The sequence below is a fragment of the Parambassis ranga genome, chromosome 19, assembly GCF_900634625.1.
Source record: "Parambassis ranga chromosome 19, fParRan2.1, whole genome shotgun sequence".
Lineage (NCBI taxonomy): Eukaryota > Metazoa > Chordata > Actinopteri > Ambassidae > Parambassis > Parambassis ranga.
This window is the reverse complement of record NC_041039.1, coordinates 3,686,744-3,709,277: the sequence shown is the minus strand read 5'-3', so window position 1 is coordinate 3,709,277 and position 22,534 is coordinate 3,686,744. Positions and strand designations below refer to the sequence as shown.

Below are 22,534 nucleotides of genomic sequence, written 5' to 3'. Positions count from 1 at the left end.
TTACCATTTAAAATGCAGTGCCTCTTTACATTTAAACCAATGCTGCAGTTACAGAAATGAAAAAAACCCTTTTAAGATGAGTGTTCAGATAAACATATTTTAATATGTTTTAAAATTTCAGTAACATTATATTCTACATGAGAGACTGATAATGAAAGAATTCATTTTCTGTCAGTGTCATACTGACAGCTGAAACTCTGAACATATCCTGATCCTGACCTGGTAAAATTTGCAGCATAAGTTACTGTGGTCATGTAGCAGGTTAAAAGAGAGCCACCTTCATGATCCTGCTAACCCTCACTTTAGGCTAAACACCCCGCAGCAAGGTAGTGGCTGCTTGAGACAGTATACCAAGGTTCTAAGGGTAACTAAACAGTTAGCTGGTTACACTCTTGGTCTTCTACCATGGAGAAGGGCCAGTCAACAAAGGAACTAACTCCATGACTGATCTCTGTACTGAGCCTGGGGAAAACATGTGTTTTCTGAACTGCTTAAACAGGTGTGCAGCTCAATCTGATGTCATAAATGTGACAACAGCATGCTGCTTTTAGTGTTGCTCCATGATATTTACTGGCTTTGATATTACCTGCATGGTAAAAAATAGTCTTAATTGTCACAATATAGTATGTTTGTCTGACTAAGTGTGCATGTGTTTGTGTGCAGTCCTGACAGGACACAGATGTGAAGCATTATTCAATTTTCCTCTGCCAGATCACTTTATTTGATCCAATGCAAAGTGGCAGATTTGGGCCTGTTCAGTATAAAATAATTGAATGTGAAATATAATATACTTTAATGATCACTTACATCAAGACCAAAGCTGTTATAGTCACTAGTTAAAAAAAACATACATATTTAACCCTTATGCGTCACTTTAATTTTCTACACTTTTGTGTCATTCTTGGACAAAAACGTCCACTTCCAAAAAACTGCTATAAAAACTTAACAGATTAATATTTTTTCTTGTATTTTTCTGCAGAAATATGTTAAACAACTTCAGCCCTGCTCAAAAGTACCAAACATTAAATCATTTTGAGGAATTTAACCCTTTAAATGCCAGTACCAGTACAAATGGCACGTTCATTCATTATCTAAAGTCTGTCAGAGCACACTCTGCTAGACAAACATTGCAGTGACACCACTGCTAAAAATATCAGGAATCTTTTTCTGCATGACTTGTAAAAGCTCATTTTTGTGTTTTCTTAGTAAAAAATACTGTGACATCAGGTACTGGCATTTAAAGGGTTAAATTCCTCAAAATGATTTAATGTTTGGTACTTTTGAGCAGGGCTGAAGTTTAACATATTTCTGCAGAAAAATACAAGAAAAAATATTAATCTGTTAAGTTTTTATAGCAGTTTTTTGTAAGTGGACGTTTTTGTCCCTGAATGACACAAAAGGGTAGTAAATTTTAAAACTGCTGCTACACAAAAACTAATAATGCATCAAACTCAATATTTTGGCTAATCTTTGACATATCCATGACAGATTTAAAAATAATGCCTCAGCCACCTAAATTTTGTTTTGTGGAAAATAACTCATTTTTTGTGTTTTCTTCATAAAAAATTACTGCGACATCAGGCAATCTAACTGGCATTTCCTCAAAATGATTTAATGTTTGGTAGTTTTGAGCAGGGCTGAAGTTGTTTAACACGTTTTTGTCCACGAACGATACAAAAGGGTAGTAAATTTGTTTCACCATGTTCTGGTGATGTATTTGAAAAATTTAAATTGGAATTCTAAAATGTGTCTCGAGAGAGTCTTTGTTACAAAAAAATGTTCCATATGCACCAACACAGATAAAATGGTGGCCAGGTAAAGAGGCAAAAATTGGGCAAGTGGACAAAAAAGTCCACAATGACGCCCGAGGGTTAAGATAAGGTTCCTGTGCAGTAGTAGTACCCCAGGTGTGAGTCATAGGCCTTGGTGCACAGTAAAGTAGCCATAGAGATGATTAAGAGAGTTACTGATCAGAGCCCACATCACAGAGCAGTGTGTACTGCCTTTCTGAAAGTCTAGCAAAGTTCATGCTATAAACGCTCCTCAATTCTTCTGGCCAGCCTAAGCCTTGAGTTAGACACTTCATTTGGCTAAAGGATTAGACTACTAAGCCTTTTAGTGGTAAGCTGGTCACATGAAAATCTAACATCGGTTTTCATAGACAACAAAACCTCCTTCTGGGATTTTCCCTCTCCTGAACTCTGAGGCTCCTCCCATGTCAGTACATTCATGCATCGGTGGCCATGTGGATTTCCTTGTGCTAGAGCTATGGCTATCTGTAGGATTTGACTAACTCCTGTCTCACAGGATCCCTCTGTAAGCCTGTAAGGAGTGTTGGGCCTTCTGGATGTTTGTCTTTTGCTGGCAAAGAAATGAAGGAATCACAGATCATTTGTTGTGATTGCAGAGTTCCCTGAGACCTTGAAAACTTGGATGTAATGTACAGACAACAACCCTGAAGACAGCTGACCACAAAGGTAAGACGCTTTGCTCACAACACAGCAGATCACGCAGCATTGCTCTTAGTGTACTGACTTAGTTATCGCAGACCTTTCACAGTGGGCTCTGTGAGTGTGTTGTTACTACGATACCCTTATAGTGTCACAAAGTCAAAAGAGTGGTGGAGAGGCAAGGCGATTTTTCCATGCTGGAACACAGTGTCTCATTTCCACAGGTGCAGCTATCACATTTGGCTTTTGAGGGAGGTGGGGGCGGGGTGGGGCCTATGTGCTGTATATCTGAGCTGTGCAGCACACATGTTCAGCCCACTGACACATTTATCAGCTTCTCATGCTTTGTGCCTGTTAAAACTGCACACAAAATAACAACAGATAAGTCCACCTGAGATGCACAGGTGATGTTCTGCATGTTATATAGACAGCAGCTTTATGTGTGCTGGCACATTAAGAAAACTTGACTCTATGACTCCATGCATTTTGTGTGAATCTGACAAAGCTTTCTTTAAATAATCTCTGCAGCAATTAGAACCTTTCATGGAGATAAACATGCCCTGCTCTGAGGAATCACTCAGTGCTGCTCACAGGACAGTAAATGGAGACGCTGCAATTAACCTGCAACAGGTTTTCTGGGCCAGACGTTTGTTCTTATGGTCTTCTGGCAGCAGGCCAGTGCAGCATCACACAGTTCACAGACCCTATAGTTGCAACAGTCAGTGCTCCTCCTCAAGAGCGTTATCTTACACAGCTTTGGACTTTTCCCTTTCATCATCACCGCTGTCCAGAACATGCTGTGCTTTGCTGACGGGCCACGCCTTTGCTTCATAGCAGTATTCATGCTAACTGGTTGGTGTAGGGTCACAGAACAAGGAAAAGAATGAGTTTTAATTATCACTGCATGATTCTTGCTCAAATTGAAATCACAATTTCTCTCCAAAAAAACCTCTTTAAATGATTTTTTAAGCTCTTAAAGTGAATTAAAAACAGTAAAACATTAATAATAGAATTTTAACAATGATAAAAAACAACTAATAAAAAGCATGTGTGCTTGGATACTGAGCCAACTGTAAAACTTAAATGTTCCTTTCCAAGAACACCAACCTGTCAACATTCTAGGTTTTTACTCGTGCTTTTTTTAGTTCCAGTGTTTAGAGTGATTGTTTTAGCACCACTTGTTCAACTGCAGAATTTCAGAAACTGTCATCAGTTTGCAGAGAGCCAAGTTACATTTAGGACTTCTAGCAGGTTTAACAGAACCAGTATGTTGGATATGTTGTGTGATGTCTGCTTCTTTGAGTGAACCTAACAAGCATGGTGTTACACACTAGCATAAAAACAAACTATGGCTGGCCTGCTTTCCTCTGATGTCTGAACTACATTTGTCTCGACCAGGCAGTGTGTGTAGATAGTGCTGCACCTTTGATTTTACAGGACACTTCTAGACACAACAGACTCTGTGGGTCATCTATCCAACCTGCATGAGGATATAAAATGATCAGTTTTTCCTGTTTTTGTTTTATTGATATTGAATGGTTTGGATCCATTTTAGATCCTATTTTTTTGCCTAATAAAACCAAAACAGTTCCCTGCTCTATGTAAATATGATTTTTGTTTGGTGTGATTTAAAACAAAAGCAGTAGATCTCAAGTGGATCAAGAGGTGAGCATGGACCGACACACACATCCTGCACTAGGGCTTTTTGGGTGTCAGAGAACAAGCTGAGCCACTCCTTGCCCATCTGTCATTCCCCATCAGGGGAATCACTTTCCCACTGGCACATGCACAAACACATGCACAGAGACCAACATTTAGGCATGCATATAGAGTGGCAAATACTAAATTTGCATGTACATAATCAAATGGACAAGTATGTGCAAACGTGCACACAGACATACAAATACAGTCAGAATCATACACAGATAATGTGTGCATTGTGCTGACATTAAGCTTTTACCCTGTGCTGCTGCAGATCAGGCTTGGAGCCAGAGCTGGAATTGCATTTTTTTTTTCTTGGACAGTTTGACTCGCCACCTGGCCGGGTAATCCCAGCTGAGGCTTTTGGACAGCTCCTGCACTAAACCTCACTTTCAATTTGAGTGAATCGAATTTCTCGGAGGGCCATTGAAACCCTCTCTGGCTCTAACTGGAGAGAGTGAGCTTTATTACTGTTAGTGTTGTAGGAGAGAGACAGTGGCATATAAACAGGAAGCAGCCAGTCGGATGTGCATGTCTTTTTCTGTTTGTGACATTTGAATTTTTTTTCATAGTAATCAATAAGTTAACTTAATAACCTGCACTGAGGCTCTTAGATGTCTAGACAGAATAGCAATTTTAGTTAACTGTGCAAAGATGCTGGGATTCATTTAGAAAGACAATTACCATGGTTGCTGCTGAATGACATCTCCAGGAATGGCGGGGACAATAGTTGAATAATGACGATGTTGAAATATTGTGTTGAATTTGATTTGAAGCGTGAACACTTTCTGATTGTCACCAAATGGTTTTATTGTTAGTGCAAGATAAACAAGGTGCGGCTGTAATGAGATGGAGTAAGAGATGGAGTGTGTGGTATTTAGTGAAACTGTGTGGTTTCTTGGACAGCTCAGTCATTCACTGAAAGGAAGTGTTTTTTTGTTTGCTTCCTTTTAGTGAAGCACAGAACGTTCCTCTTTTGCAGCTCTCTGTACGCTGCTGTTTCATTCATTCTTACGCGATCCAATCAACATCTGTATTAGAAATGACAGCCTCGTTTTGTGCTTTCTGCAAACCACAGTTGGCAGAAATTAAGCAGTGCTTGTGGTAATGTGAAGGAGTGTTTTCCTGGTTATGATTGCTCACCTCTCAGTGCAGCGAGTGGTGAGTGCCAAGGCTAAATGTGTAGCTTGGCTTTTAAATCACACTATCTCTGTATTTTCTTTGTACTGCCTGATTTGTACATTTTTTGGTTGCCAGTTTTTAAAAGTGCAATGTGAAATTTCAGGTGTACATCAATAGTTTTTCACCAAAGCCAATTTTGTGCATTTATTTAATGTTAGATACAGTTACAAAATGTATATGTAAGAAGTTTATCAGTCTACACTTTGATTGCAGCTTGATGAGCCCTGGTTGCAGATCACATGTTACTGTTAGTACATTCATGTTGCATATCTGAGCCCCTCATCAGACTTGTTGAAGCGCTTGTCACTGCAGCAGTTCCTGTCAGACATCCAGGTGAATTTCATGCTGTGAAACATATATGATTGTATCGAGAGCTCTCCAGTTTCCAGTTGACAAAGAATTAATTCTTGTAGTGAAGCAGACCAGACACATTTTTCCGAGTTCACAACTTTCACTAGAAGCTCTTGTTTCCCAGACACTTCATCGACAGACTGTCTAACAGAATTTCATCTGTCAGTTTTGTATGGACTGTGATGTGGACATACCTTAAAATGCAGAGCGGCGGCTTGGTACAACAACTTTTTGATGTTTTCTTGCTTATTTTCATCTTAACTTGTGTTACCGGTACTCTTTAGCCAGTGCCATGTACTGTGCTGTGGTCTGCTGGGGGGGAGCAGCATTAGTGTCAGGGAAGGCATGGTGATCAAATTTACCACACCATTAGACTGAACCAGGAGATGTCTGAGTCAGTGAGGAACAGGAGGTGACTGAACAAACCGTGAGACCCTTCCCACCCCCTCAGACTATTCTTAGTTAGTGACAAAGAACAAATTAGGAGGTCATTTCTACCATTTGTCATAACACTGTCTTACAGCTCTATCTGTGTAGAACACACTTTTGCATTGCTGTCACATCATTCTGTTCTTATTTACTGAGCATATGATAATGTTACTACTTATGTATGTAATGTTTCAGTTCTTACATATATGTGTTATCCACTGCCAGGTTTTGCACATTTTTACTGCCTTTTTTTCTTACTGCCTTCTGTCTTCTTACTTATTTTATTTTATAAACTGCACAACAGAGGTGAAGTATTTTATGAATACTGTCATCTTGTTAGTCTCTGAAGCCGGAGCAGTTGCTTTCGTTGTGTTCAGTCAGTGTGGGCTAATTGTTCACTGCAGCATGAAGTCCTGCAACTGGAAACAGCACAATCACGGCTACAAGCAGAGAGAACTCAAACCTTGCCATTCAGGCAGTGTCAGTTGAGGCCCTGAACAGGTGCAGCTATGAGTGATATGAAGTCCCCTCCACCCCAACCCACATTATGTATGTATATGTTAAATACAGTCCTCTCTGACACTGTGCCAGAAAACGGGTTCAAAGTACTTGGCAACACCAGAGCCAGACAGACCTCTGGCTCTGTTTGCTCTCACTCAGTGTTCAGCTATATGGGATCATAGATAACAGCACCATGTATTGAGAAGGCTTAGATCTCATGATGTCTTTTACCTCCGGCTAAGGACAAAAGAACTGAACTACTGCTGATTTTGAAGTTTAATAAGTAACACATCACCAACTAGCACAGTACAGAGTGTATGGAGAGAAAGTGACTTCATGTGTTCTGTAAGATCAGACAGCACATATAGAAACATGTCTGACTCATATTGTTCTATACTGAGTGTTTACAGTGTGCTGGGTAAGGTCTGATAACCTGTTAACGGTGTAAAATTTCAAAGATCCCCTCTGTGACCGCAGGCACCTCACTAGACTCCCAACAACAACCAGCATATGTGTAGTCCTCATGTTTATTATGTCCACATTGCTGTAAACAGTTACAAAGCTCTGGGTATGGGGGGACATTTCCATAATAAAGACCAGGCCAGTATTCCTAGAGGGGCTGTGTCACAGAAAAAAAACACACAAAGAACAGAAACATTACAGAAACCGTAAAGGGGAAAAAGGGCGCAAATATGGCCTAAGACTGGTGGGCAGCATTATCCAGTTTAGAGAAGGGCATTCCAGCTCCTTTTGTTGTCTCGCCACAAATATTCCAATCTTCCCTGCTTGCTCCTACTCCTTTGCCGCACAAATAAAGTGAACTTTGGAGGACTTTTATAAAGATGGAGAAGGGGGGAGAGAGTATTAAACGTCTCACTACATACAGCGGCCATTATTTTGGCTTTCCAGATGGGGTGAGCCGTTTGCTTGGTGCAGTTTTATGCAGGCATGTGGAGGAGTTTTTATTGAAGGCAGGCCAAGGAAGAAACCTGGTGGATTTATTGAGCTTTTGCACAGATATAAATCTACGTACACACAGCTCCTCCATGCACATACAGGTGACTGCATGTACAAATACGAAGAGTATATGTGTTTTCTCATTAGCATTCCAGCAGGTATGGATGGGGATGGGCACAGGAATGTATCAGCCTACCTTTTGTACTGTATTTGGATGAGTTCCAGATCAGTGAGCTGGTTTCTGCACCTTCTCATTAAAGACACAATTCTGTAAGCTAGTGAACTGGTTTCAACATGCCGGGACTACCTAAAGCCATATTGGGACATTGTCCCTCCACTGCTAAGCAGAGAGCAGAGACTTTTATAGATTGTGTAGTAAAGCTGGATAAAATTCACACCTCTTTTTAAGTAACTCAAAGGCAGCATGAATGTTATAATGAATAATATTAGATCAATAAATATAAATATCATAAAGCCAAATGTAAGACTCCTATCAGCAGGCATATTATTCTGTTGTTTAATTATCTCATACTAATGTTTCCATTTCCTTTCTCTCCCTTGTTGTGTTTTCTTTCATCTCTCTCTACGCTGTCAGCTGCGGTGTTCTCTGTTACATGAATTGCCCGCGTGCCGTTCGGCAAAGTACTTCCCTCAAGGAACCTTGTCCAACTCTGTCAAGGTTAGCTTAGCTGATGCTGTGCCAACGTAGTCTGACACACTTCCTCCGTGTGTGTTTAGTGTGTGCAGGTGCTGCTGTGGAACTGTCTTCAGTGGTTGGCAGTTTGTCAGTTAAACTTGCAAGACAATCCTGTCTGTCCTTGGTATTTGCATAATGTAAGCTTTTTTTTACCCTGGAGGAATCCTGTCCTATCCAGGGTTCGTGTTCCTTTTTTCTTCTGCTTCACATTAGGCTGCTATATAGTTATTCAGCCCTCGTCTGAGTCCATACTGGAAATCTCTCTCTCTCTCTCCCTCTCACATGTGTGAACTGTAAAAAAAAAAACAACATGTTTTGATGTAATGTAGGCAGGTTCTGCAGCTGCCTCATAAGTGGTGAGTAATTGGAGCAACTCCACTCTTTGACAGCAGCCAGAGAGATTTAACTGATATTGAGACATTTATTGTCAACAGCTGTGAGAATGCAGGATTGATGCTCTTAAAAGAAACAAACAACATTGAAAGAGACTGGTGGTGTGGGCTGTTCACTCATTCTCATGGAGAAGACACCCTTGTTTGGCTACTGGTGGTTGTTCTTTGTAGATATTAGCTTAGCTGGCCAATATTTCCTGTTAATGTACATACAGAAATGTATAAAAGCCACTCTATAAAAGCATTCTTTTTTATCCCATTCCACTCTGAGCCTTTATATCATTTGCTATATTTGACTCTATATGCATGCCCTTGTCTGTTTGTATTCCCCAATGTGTATGTGTATTCCTGTGTGGTTTCTCCAAATGTGTCCCAGTGCGTTCATCACTGTCTGCGTCCCTTTGAATGTGTGTGTGTGCACGCCCCAAGGCTGTGCACATTCACAGTGTGTGTCCTCCTGTCTGGATAATTCCTGCACTCTCCATACACTCATGCATACAGCAGTGGGAAATGACATGCCTAGGGGATGTGGTCAGGAGAGGCCTGCGCTTTATGGAACACACTGTGCTAAGCTGTGCTGCTGCAGTAAAGCTGCTATAAATAGACAAAGAGGAAGAGAAAAGGAGACTCGGTGTGAAACAGAGTCACCAAGCTTGTTTGACCACTCAGCCAGGAGCTAAGGGATCCCTGGAAGACCAGGCTGAGCTCAATTCAACACAAGGTATATTATACCATTAGCTAATAACCAAGAGCAGAATTCGAGTTAGGTTTAGTAATGATTTTTTGCAGGGAAGTGATAAAGGTTACGTTTGACACCAGCACTGGGGTCTACACATAAAACTCATCTTGCAAAAGAGAAAATTTCTAGTCAAGCTTCTCTAAAGTGGGGGGCACTGCAGCTTCTGTTGAGTAGATTTTAAAAAATATATCAGCAGCTACAGTCCACTCTGCAATACTTATGTATCTGGCACAGTAAAGCTGGCTTTCGCCTGCATTCAGACATCAAAATAGAAGCTTGGTCCCCATAGCAAGCCGACATCAGGCTTGATCGTACTATATATACATCTCTCTGGCTACGTTGACTCACTAGACCACTTTGTTGTTGCCGCACAGTTGTCACTAAAAGGGAATGTATCAACAGTGACCAGAATTGAACCAGGATGTAAACATGTTTATTTCTTCTGTAAAGCTGAAGATTTTAACATAGTCGTCTATGAGGCCTGGCTCACTCACCTGACTCAGACAGTCCCTAGAACTGCATTGAGTGAACTGGCGTTATGCTTAAGGAAGACTCATGTCTTTCTTCTTCTTGTCATTCTTCAGAAATGCTATTTAACCAACTAACTAACATTTAAATTTCAACAGGGTTTTATGGTTACTATATCAAACTCCATCAAACTGTTCATTCATAGAATCCTAAATATTTTTGAGACCATGACAACACATGTTTTTTGTTGTTTTTACGGCTCTCCAGAGACAATGGAGAAGATTCTCTGGTGACTTCTTTTACAAAGGCAGTTTTCTGGTGGCTGAGCAGCTGGAAATCAGAGATTTGGTTTGCTGGGATAACTGTTTTCAAACAGTTTGCTCTCTGATCCAACCTGATATAATGGAGCTTACATGGATGGATGAAGAGAGGAGACTTTGCTGAGTGTGATTGGAGAAGAGAGCTGAGTGCATGACTCCTGTTTTTTTAGATGTGTGAAAGGAACAGAGATTTTAGGCCTTCTGCATTATTTTGGTCAGCCATTTCAGCATCTGTGTTCACACAACCGGCACACATGTACTTACACTCACATATATGTTAACCAGTGGATTTCTCCAACACTGTATTTGGCTCCGTGGAGACCCCCCCTCCCCCAGTGTTGCCATTTGGAATTCTACAGTTCCCCATTCCCAGAATCTTATTTTACCCTAGCAACACCAGCACACACACACACAGATATTTCATATTCACCACACTTCCCTCACTCTTTCTTTTTTTAATGCCCCAGTTCTGGGACAGTTTTTATGGCCAGCCCCCCGCTTACTGTGTTCCTTCAGGAATTTTGGCCTGCATTCAAAAATCCTAAATCAACTACAGGCTTCCACAGGAGCCCGGGCCCCTTCGCTCCACGTCTGTCACCCCCACATGTTGACCCCAGGGAGTGTTTGTGTGTGGAAATAAGGGAACAATCAGACTACTGACAACCTGTCCCAAAAAGTTTTTTTCTGGCTGTCAGATAGCTCTTCCCCTTGCTCACCTCTCTCCTCCTTTCACTGTCGTTTTTTCTCCTTTTCGTTTCCCGTTTATCTTCTTTTTACCACCGCCTGATAAATTGTTCTCCAGTGTTTAACTAACCTTAGTGACCCTCATCTCTCTCAGTTTTGTTCAGGGAAGGCTGATGTTAAAATCTCTGACATGCTTACAGGGTATGGTCAGATAGTAAGCAACAGTAAAACTGTTATTGCCGGTTTACACTGTGCGATTCTGGGCGGATGAAAGACGACCATCGTAGGAGAATCTTGGAGATCTTTGGTCGTGGCTCTAAAACGGTGGTCTTACGCCTCACTGTGAGGCAGGTTCCATGATGGCTGTTGTCAGTGTCTTGCGACCAAAGATAAGGTGAGATAAAAGTATAGCGGTGTCAGAAATTTAGCATGACTGTCTCACAGGGTGACAGCTGCTACGACCTGTCACCCCACATCCACGTCCCCCTCCTCCTCGCATGTTGACGTACGTTGTAACCTATGATCGCCTGCGATTCAGTAAATGGTCATCGTACAATCTGCACACATTAAACTTGATGTCGTACCAAAGTTTATTGGATTCACGTCGTATAGTGTGTCATTAAATGGTCCTTCAAATTGGGGCAGGGGAGCTGTGTGATCCCTCTACCACTGATTACACCATTTCATTCTTGTTAGACAGAGTTTTGGAAAGCTCACTAATGCAAAGTTTAGTCAAACAAAGGACAGCCATCTTCCTCTTCATCTCACTGCGTCTGCCTTCCCTCCACCTCTGCATGAGTCTTATGTCTCATTTACACATTCTGTCTCAGCAACATGTCTGTCTGTACATGTTGATTAACAAACTGCCTCTAATTGATTTTGTGCTGTGATGCAAAGCACACACTCTAATGTGGGCATGTGTACGTAATACTTGGTTTCTACAGAGCTGCTCAAGACGTGTATTTATGTTTTTTTTTATCTGCATATGTGAAATGATCAGATGACAAGCCTGCTGCATATTAGTGTTGTGATTTACTGAGTTTGGTTGTGGCGCCAACCTCCCCCCCTGCTGCCTCCAGTCTCTGGCTGCTTTATCCGTCTTTGGTTGTCCATTGTGTTTGGTCTGCTTTAGATTCTCAGTTTGATGGCTTCTCTGTAGGAGGGGAACCACATGTGCAGAGCCGATGTGTTGTCTCCTATGCTCACAGCCAGCTGTCAATGTGACACTGAAATCTGGGACCTAATATTTTTCTTGGAGTGGCACTGTGTCACTACTTGTGCACAATTAATTCTTATCAACATTTAGAAAATACATCAGGATTTATCCCAAGGAGCCAAGATCAAGTGAAAGCATTGAGTTTGTCACCACTATATTCTGAATGGGGATTCAGTCCAGGCAGTGTTTATAGCTTTTCTTGGCTTTGCATTCATTTAGTGTTGAAAAATAGCATCAAACAAAAAGAGACTGGACTGTGTTTTTAAAGAGTGTGTGTCAAGATGGATCCTTTGTTATGCTAAAGAGATTATGTTTTCCTCCTCTAAATTAGCCTAATCCATTAATCATGATCCTCTTTGCTATTTAATTTATGGCAATGTAAACTTTATTCTTATATGCTCTGTAGCTTTGTATCCAAACATAGGTAGCAGTTCCTAACAAGAAATCACATGTCCTTTCACCACTGCATTGGACATTGTCAATCAATAGTCAATCCTTGCTTATTTCTGGGCATTACAGACCAAGCTTACATGTTCCTAGACCTCCACTCAGCCTGTGATTCCAGTTTACCCAGCTATTCACTCTATTGTCCTGACTGATGTCTGTTGTCTCCAGTTAAAGACACAGTTGACGAATCACAGCTCAGGGCACTGGGATAAAGAATGAAGACATCACCTTCTACATGATGCCTAACAATACAACAGCCATGACAAATAGATGCACAGTTTTGATGACATATACACATGGTTGTTTGAAAAGAAACACATCAACATACTATCTGTCAGTCACTGTCAAATGTTAATCACTTTTTCAGCAGAAGAGTACAAAGTTGAGTTGAAATCTCATACTGGTATATATCTAAATGCAGCCAGAGCCTTTTTGTTCTCTAAAGAATTGTGTCAATGTGATGGATATAGTAAGTAAAACAGATATAAATAGACAAACAAACAAAATGATCCCATCTATTTACTGGGAATTAGTTTTCCCTGTAACCTCTTCTGATTCAGCTTCACTTTGATTTAACAACATTAAGTTGTTGTTGCTGTAGCAAGATAAAGCTTCTTAAATATTGTTCTTGTGCTCTTGCTCACACAAAAAAGGCAAGCAATGGTGTGGAAAACAAACGCCACAAATGACAGTGGATTCACACAGGATTAATATATCATAGGACATCTGTAAGGTGAAGTATGGTAGGATATTTGCAGTAGAATTTTAACTTCACAAATTACAGACATGGCAGGTCCACGTAGGATTAAGATCACAGGTGACCTCTGCAATTATTACAAATTACCAGAGGCCCCATGGGTAAAACTAATCCTGGCAAACTCTTATTTCTTCTACCTTTAATTATCTTTCAGGAAATGATAGTTTGCTGTACAACATGCAGTTTTATAGCATTTCCACTTTCCTTCACAGATTTGATCACAGATTATATAGCTGACACATCTCCAGTTCTATAAGTAGAAAAGGCAAGCATACAGTTACTCTGCAAGGATTTTCTCTGTAGAGATACCTGATCCCATCAAAACATGGTAGCTCATATGTTGAAACATCAATTATGTACCACCTTAACGGCATCACATGTTCTGTGAGATCTGAGACCTCAACAACAACAATAAACATAATAATAACAATACTTGCAGGCCAACAGCAGGTTTTCTCCATTGCAGGCTGACAGCACAGATGTGTAAGTTTGTGGGAAAATGTGCTGCAGGTATTATATAAACACTTGTACATCAGTGAGCATATCTGCAGGATTTGGGTGTCTAGCCAGCATTATGCCTTTTACAGAGCATGACACTGCACAGTGCTTGTGCTACGGCCAACAGCTTTGTTGTTGCTCCGGTTTTAAAACAGTGGCACATATACACCATCAGAGAAGATTGCTCAGACTGCGAGGCTGCCAGGAGTGACACTTTTTCCTGCTGCCTGTCTGTTCCCCCGCCAGACTTCACTTCATGTTTATCTGGAAGTAAGACGACAAGGGAAGAGGGAGGAGGGAAAAGGGGGAGGGGGTGGGAACTGGCTTGAACTTATGACAAAGTCAGAGTTAGTCCAGATCAGCTGGGATCATTTGGCTGCTGTGCCTGAGTCAAGCTGCAGCAGGGCTCCTGAATGTCCTCCTGCAGCTGTGAAAGTGGAAAGAAATACTACAGTGTGTTTACTATGGAGACTTCTGTTCATTTTAATCTTATTTGATTCTTTCCAGCATTAAGATTTAAGTTGCAGAAATGAGCCATTACCATGTTTAAATAGAAGAGGCTTTCTTTGTAATAACATAGCTATTTTCTATTTTTTCCGAGAAGATCCGCACTGCTTCTGTAGCTGGCTGGTTTTACGTTGTGCTCAACTTGTGCAATATATTGTTAGTCCCAAGGGTAGCACTGCCCTGACCTCACCCACACATGAGGAGGTGCTGAAGGACTCGGCCAGAGCTCGCTGCCTGCAGGGTGTGCAGAAATAATGTCAATGGGAAAGCTAATCCTGTGAATCTATGTCCTTCCTCCTCCGTCATAAACAGAATCATGAGTTGAAAATTTAACTGACCTCAGGTCAGCCGGCATTGAGCAGCTAGTTCCTCTCATGGAATGGTTTATGGATTGCTGTTGACCTCAGCACTGGATGAGAAGAGATAGACGGGAGGTCATGTGACTTCATGCTGGGTAATAATTTTTGTGCTGTGACTGGCAGCCATCCCATTCTGCATCCCCTTCAGACACTCTCTCCTTGTTCTGTACCCACAGAGTGACAGGAATTGCTTGGTTCAGCAGGATATATTCTTTTGTTCCTTTTTTCTTCCCATCTCTTTACCACAATTCAGTACAGAAACTGTACTAATAGTGGAAACACACTGACAAACTGTATTTTATACAGTTTTAACTGACCTTTAGCTGACAGGTCTTTGTTTCCTGGTCAAAAACTCTGTAGGTCAATTTCAAATATTCTGTTAAGTGTATCACAATGAAATAAGATTAACTTCACCCACTGTTCACCCTTTTCTGTCACTGATCAATTTTTTAGGTTGTATCTTGTTAACAACTTTTTAACACCAATGGACTTAAGCGTACATCTGTGGCTTCAATGATGAAAAGCTGCTTGTCCCACAACATAGATCTGCTCATGTTTACTCTCTCTGGTAGAGACAATGCACTCTCACATCAGCATTTACAGAACAACAGGCAGTGACATTGATGGCAAGCTTATCTGAGATCTGAGCCCAACAAAGACAGAAGGGAGGATTAATAAGCCTGTGACTGCATTACAGTGAGCAAAGTACATAATGTACATTACACATGCTGTACTTTGCTCACTGTACATTACATTACACATGCTGTACTGTACACTCTGCAGGGCAGGCCGCGCCAGGCTGATGAGGGCGTGTCTTCACAGAGTCCCATTGCAGACACATGGAACACAAACTGGAACTGTGAAATGAGGAGTTTATTTTGCATTTGAGCAGTGTCTTTTACTCTCACATATGGGAGGGTTGTGTTGTGTCAGATGTTCTGTGGAGTGATGCAGTGTGCTAGGTAAGACTCTAAAGGTGGAGCGGTTTTGTCAGACACAAACATTAGTTTAGTTTAACAAGTAGATTAATTTTACATATGGACATAAAAACTGTAGCATTACGAAGAAAAACCCGTTTCAGTTCTTGCCTCCATTGTGTGCTTTCCTGTGGAGAAAATGGAAAATCCACAGAGGACGGCAAAGCACAGCTACAAACATAAGCTCCGCAAAGCCTGGGTGTATGAGGTGACAGTGTGACGTCCATATCACCCTGCTGCTGACGTACAGATTGTCCGTGAAACAAAGGTTTTCTCAACATTCCCCTTATATTTCATGCATTTGTTCACCTAACAGAGCAACATAGCTGCCATGATAAAATGTTGCCAATATGATTAAAAGCAACGTTTGACCAGTCATATTAGAGTATCTATGCCCTAAGCTGCTGATAGCAATAACCATTGACCCAGATGGAAATCCTTCACTTCACAAGTGTATTTAAGCAATTTATTGAAAACATTACCTTATTTTAGCTGGCAGAGAGGCTGGGTAAACCAGACATACTTGGACGTGCAGCTTAGCAGCAAAACACCACATAAAGGAGCCTTTCACCAAGGCTCCTTTATGTGACACAATTCACAAATTTAGAATAAGCAAATGAAATTCAATCAAACCCTGTACACCATATCTGGTTTCATTAATACGTTTTTCATCATATCCCAGCAGCAGACAGACCAGTGGCCCCAGAGAAGTGCCAAAAAAATCCATTATTTTTGAGAAACCTGAAGTCTGTTTTGTATGTGACAAATATATGTACATCTTTATTAAAATGTATTTGTTAGTCATGGAAAAATAAGTCGGTGGCTTTCTTCTATGTTACTGAGCTCATGCCAGGCAGTCCTCATCTACAGTTCCACTTACATCCCATCCTTCTGTCTGTGGTTATGTTATTCTATAGGGCAAAATAGCATATGAGATTAGCTGATCTTGGCCTTTAATTTAATGTCTAACAATAATGAGTAAGACTCGTGATGGTTGTGGTGGGACATTCAGATGATTGATAACTGTAACCGCCCCATCAGCAGATCTGCCACAATGACCCGTCAGTAACAGATAAGCTGAATGACTTTTATTTAACAACACTGCTCAGTAACAGGTGCTCCCACCACTATTCAGCAAACAAGTACTTTAGTAGCTTCCATTTAAACACAAAGCTGCAGGAACAGACAACATCCCAGGATGTGTTCTTAGGGGTTGTGTTAGCAAATGAAGGATGCTTTTGCAGACATATTTTTGCACCTCTGTCAAGCCACTCCATTAAGCAGTAATGCCTAAAGAACTCCGTCTGTGGCACCATCGGTAATGAAATGCTTTGAGCGGCTGGTCATGCTGCACTTCAGGAAGCTAGACTCCCCACTGTTTGCTTGTGGAAACCACCCAATCCACAGATAGATGCAACAATAACTAATGACAGAAGTGCACTCTGGACTGGGCTGGATTAAGAGGAGAAAGATTATGGATTCTAATGATGACAGCAGTTACTGGACAGGGTTTTGAACACCATGCTGTTGTTTCACTTGTCTACTCAGACAGTCAGTCTGTCAGGGTTCGTCAGGAGGAGGACACAAATGCAGAGGCATGGAGCTGTTAAGGTTAACAAAAACTCCTCTAGCAATGACAGAGGGGAAGACACAGACTATATACAAAGCGACCAGGGAAGACAACGAGGCACAGGCGGCACACATTAGGGCAGGGCAGGTGATCACACAAGGAGGGAAAACACAGGAAGTAAAAAACAAGACAATGCACAAGGAGGACAAGGCTATCAAAATAAAACAGAAAGCACAAGACAACATCACAAAAACAGAAACCCAGGGGACAGGACAACAACCGAATAAACAGAGAACCCAAAACAAGTAAACAAAACCAGAACTAAACACCAGGTCGTGACACAGTCTGCATATGCCAGAATTCTTGCATTGACAATTGCAGTAAAAACACACTGTAGCTAATGAACCTGTGAATTTGTTTACAATTAATTCCCTTGCAACTGAATGAGAAAAGAACTAGAGACAGCCTAGTTTAGTACAGATCCTCCTTGTTTAAGCCTTGTTGAAGTCTTGTTGAAGTCAAGATTTGTGTTCATGTATGACATCACCACAGTCTCCAGCCACTCTTCGTTGCCATGTTCCGTTCATCTGTCCAAAGTAGTCCAATTAGGCAATTATGAGCCTTGTGTATTCCACAAAAATGAATATTCTCTCTGTATGTGAACAAAACCAAGCTGTTTACTGCTGCTGACATTATCTCCAAGACTCGTCATTATTTCAATGAGACTTCAGTACTTCTGAATGAAAGCCAGCTAAAATAATATTGAATAATACATCCATTGTATTGATGTAAAGAATGCACAGCGGCATATTACAGCTCCCATTGCCCATCTAACAGATACAGAGACAGATAACAGGTGAATAGCTACATGTAGTACATACATCATGTAGTGAGTCACATGTTTTCTCATTGTTTTTGTTTCAGGCCTACTTGTCTCTTACTATATACTAAAACCAGAGTGTAATAAAAGGAGCAGTTGTTTCTGTATGTACGTACGAACAGAATTCCAGGCTTCTTTATGGGCATGCATGTGAATGCTGTGACAGAACTGTTTTTTTTTACATAGGGTAATTCTTGTTGTTCAATCAATGTATGCTGCAGGCAAAGCTGCATTTCAAAGGTTAATTGGAAGGTTTGAATGTTAAACCTATCATGTGGTGAAATCTTGCAGCATCAGAGGGCTCCTCGTGCTTCACTGTTTCTTATCATGTATGTGCTAACTAAAGAACTGAATGCACTCATGGCTTCCGCAGTGTGCTAGGTTGTGTTAATGACATGGCTGCACAAAGGAACTGTCTGCTTTAATTATGGAAGAGTGTTGGGCTCATGGCTTCTGCCCCCCTCTCTGTTTCTTTGATATTCCTTCATCTTCTTCCGCACAGTTCCTTCCTTTTCTCACTGCTTTCCTTACGTGGGCCCTTTGATTTCTCCTCCCCTACACTGAAGGCAGAGGTGGACTAATCCTCTGAATCAAATGTGTCGCCTACTCTAAGCAGGAATGAATAGGCCCTAGATTACCACCGGACACTAATCGCATTTAGCTTCAACGATGATAGCTTCTGTTCTGCTCTGGGCTCCGAGGCCTGGATGATTTAATGCATGTCTTGAGATTTGGTTGTGCCCAGCTGTTGTTGTGCACCTGTTGTGATTCTTGCTTCTTTTTACTTGTGTGATTATGTGGTGCTCATTGTGGAATCATCAACAAATCTATGCTTTGCTCAAATAGTGGGGAGTGTAGTTTATTTACATAAGCACATAACAGGCTGGGCAATAAATTTTAATACTTTAACCAAGTTCAGAAGAGTTCTTGCCTGGTCTGGTTAGGTTGATGCACACAGCACAGAGGAAGAGCAGTTGGCAGTAACACATGCCCACATGTGGGTTACTGCTAGGAGTATTGTGGCTGACAAGAAGCAGAGTAGTGTGCAATGCAACTTGTGTTGAAAGCATTTTCAGGGTTGGATTAGAACATATAACTAAAGGGTACATCATTATATCAGGGGAGGTGGACTTGTTAGAGTTCCCTGTTTCGCAGCTTGTCCAAGCATCTTCATCAGCAGCACTGATTACACACTGTCATTACCAGGATAATTAATTAAATTGTTGCTGTTGTGCCATCTGTGTAAATGCACACAACTCTCTCTCTTTTGGAGGCATTCCAAAGACCTGTCTGATGCTGCTGCGACAACAGCTACATTACTTCAAAATAGACAAAACCATTTAAGACCAAACTTCTAGGTGAAAGTCTGCAGCAGGGTTGGATCCACCAGCCACCCTTTAAACTTGAATGGCGTCATTTCAGAAGATGCATGCATCCATACGAATCCGCACAAACCACTGAAAGCGCTGTAGTACATATGCCAGGCCTGTGAGTGTTGCTATAACAATACCACAGAAGCACAGAATAACATGGATCTAAAAACGTCTTAGTTATTGTCCACTTGCTGCTCTCTGTGTTAGCAGAGGAGCAGAAGATTTTGCTGTAAGCAAAACTAAGTGAAGTAGTTTGTAGTTGTTCTCTAAGTGAGCGAATGCAGGTTAAGGGGAAGGTGAAAAAAGTAGCGTTTCTTCAGGTATAAATGTTCAAGTCTCCCCATGTATAACTCAAAGTAGCATTTATTTTCTTTGTAGTGAAAGAAGGCAAGAGCTGTATATTTATATAGCACTTTTTTCCTCTAAGGTACTCAAAGCACTTGTACCTCTTACCACCTGAGTCACAGCGAGTGTTAATATTTCCATCTATACATATATACATACACATACAGACAAGCATTCCTAAAGCTCCTGCTCCCTTACTCATTCCCAACCCGTTATATCTGTAACACATACTTCATGCAAATACAGCTTGGAGGGCACAGGAGGGAAGCTATTTGCAACTTGACCAACAGTAAATTTCCACTTTGACAAGCCATGTTGCATTGTCGTCTCCCTGTTTGCCTCTTTGACCTTCGCACTACCCCCCCGTCTGTGTCCTTGACCTGTCCAGCTGTGCAGGCCCTCATCAACAAGCCCGACTCTTTCAGCATCTGTGTCTTTTCTTCATCATCTCTTCTTATAGCTCTCCCCCCTCATGTCTTTAGCTGCCCTCTCCCTGAGAGCTGTGGATTTTTTGACTGCTCGTATAGTGAACCCAGTCTTTCACTGGGACAAAACGGCTGCCCTTGGACTGACACTGCGGTGCTGATGCCCCCACCACCACAATGGATTGACACATAGATGGTCTGAAGGATATTCACTGTAGTTTTGTGTGTGTGTGTGTGTACGTACCTGCATGTGAATCAGTGATTTTATTCATTCACAGTCAGGGTTAGAATTGATTCCTGATGTGACACTACATGTTTTCGTAGTGAAAGAATACATTTAAACTCAGGACGTGTTTTTATTTTAAACTACATCAAACAGCTAAGATAGCATGATAGAACAATTTCTTGTCCCTAACTTAAATCAGTTCCAGATGGGCAAAAAACAAATTCCCCATGTTTATGTGTATGTACTGCTGACTTGCATTACAGACCGCAGACCCATGACATAGTTAGTGCTTTAGTCCATTAGTTTAATAGAAAGGTTCAGATTTGTCTACGTTTAAGACAGTAATCTGTGTTTTTAGTGTTGTAATAAATATGAGGAAGCATTTATTTGTGTACATGTGTAAACATGATGATGTAATGTAGCAGAGGCCATCCTTTAGCTGCTTTCTTTTATTTGCAGATTTACAGTACATTATATTGACATGGGTGCATGAGATATTTGTTTAAATAATTTTAAACATGTAAATGAAATTTTACTGAAGCACATCAACTTAAACACAGCACTAATTGCACATTCTCCTGAATTCAGCAGAGATACATACTTTATGACTATTTATTAATACTTGCGTGTTCTTGCGGGTTTACGGTCCCTTAGGCTGCTGGCCTGTTAAATTACACTGTTATTACTGCAATTGTCTGATGGCGGTTTGCCTTTATGCTGCTGGTTTGTGTGGGTTTTCCACGTTCTGTCTTTTTCCAAAAAAGCAGCTTTAGATGTTAGATTGTGTTAACTACTTTTTAAGTGAGTTTGGTTAGAGTTAAGTGCATCAGAAAGGGGGGGTTGTATAAAGGTGGTAATACAGAGGATAACAATAAGTAGCACAAAGGGTCAGACTTATATCAGGCCACTGCAGATTGATTTGAAACATTTTCCCACAGGCAAGCCGTAAAAAGAATCTTGATGCAATGTCCCGATATACAGTCCACTGCTGGCATCTTGGCTTGCCTTTTGCTGGAATGTCTACTACCCAAACCAAATAAACTATTGATCACTGCTGTGCTCACTTTGTTTATAAACTTTACTTTGTGAGGAGAGAGTCACATGATTCCTTGAAGTCTGACAGATTTTTTTCATAAAATTATGTCTTTAGCTATAAGTATAGCTTTGCTATGTTCTGGCCTTGCATGGCTCAGCCTGCCATGTCAGGAGATCTTCTCCCTGAAGGCAGCGAGGCAGGATTTGATCTTTTCTATCCACCATCATTCATAGCCCTGACAGCACAGTGAATTCCCCCTACACCCCTCCCAGCCTGCAGTTCAAAGCCTTACATTTGTCACTAGAGAGCGGGAGTAGTGGTGAACTTGGGGCCCACTGACAGAATTTACCCTCAAGATGTTTTCAGTTGAATGTTCTGTGAAGTGGGGAGACTTTCTGCTTCTGTTTCCTTGAGCCTAGTATGGGTACTTTGTTTGGTGCGATCATCTTGGTGGTGCTTTCACTTGGGCATTTTTTTAGATCTTGCAGAAGCAAACATTGTTTAATTTGCCTCTACAAGATCTTGCAGTGAGATTGTTAAAACATCCAGTCCCTGCAAGGAAGCATCTATTTAAACTGTGTGGGATGGAAATTGGAGGACAAGTGTGGCCTGATAGGCATCATGCAATCAGTGACGGTGAACACAAGACTTAGCCTTATCAAAGTGTCCACATCTGGATTTAAAACTATCAGATCACATCTCACACATTTGATGATCTATGTTGCAGAGCTGGAATTTTGTAATATGAGTTTGGTATCTCTAATCTCTACCATACTTCCTGTTTATGTTTTTTTATTGTGCATTAACCTATGCAACCTCACAGCATCATATTGTGTGCTTGTGGTACCTTTGGTTTCTTTTTTTAACACGAAATGGTGACATTTCACCTCCTAAACCTACCTAATGTGCCAGTGTTTGTTGAAACGCCCTTATGTGTTGACATGTTTATTGCCCTGAAGTCAGATTTTTAAATTGTATATGATCTGTCTGAAGAAGAGAAAAAAGCTTATTAGTAGTTTCTGAGCACATACCACTGCTTTTCCATGG

At 41.0% G+C, this 22,534-nt stretch overlaps 1 protein-coding gene across 3 annotated transcripts in view; it reads left to right on the top strand.

Moving 5' to 3' along the window:
• Positions 1–22,534, top strand: part of thrab (thyroid hormone receptor alpha b) — a 94,196-nt gene that overhangs the window by 17,408 nt on the left and 54,254 nt on the right. Inside the window, exons 1-2 of one of the 3 annotated variants that reach the window (XM_028432083.1) lie at positions 2,238–2,324; positions 2,408–2,477. The exons of 1 other annotated variant lie outside the window; for it this stretch is intronic. The gene's annotated coding sequence lies outside the window, so the exon portion shown is untranslated. Of the gene's footprint in view, positions 1–2,237; positions 2,325–2,407; positions 2,478–22,534 lie in introns of those variants that run through there. One more of the 3 variants, XM_028432082.1, reaches the window with a different exon arrangement.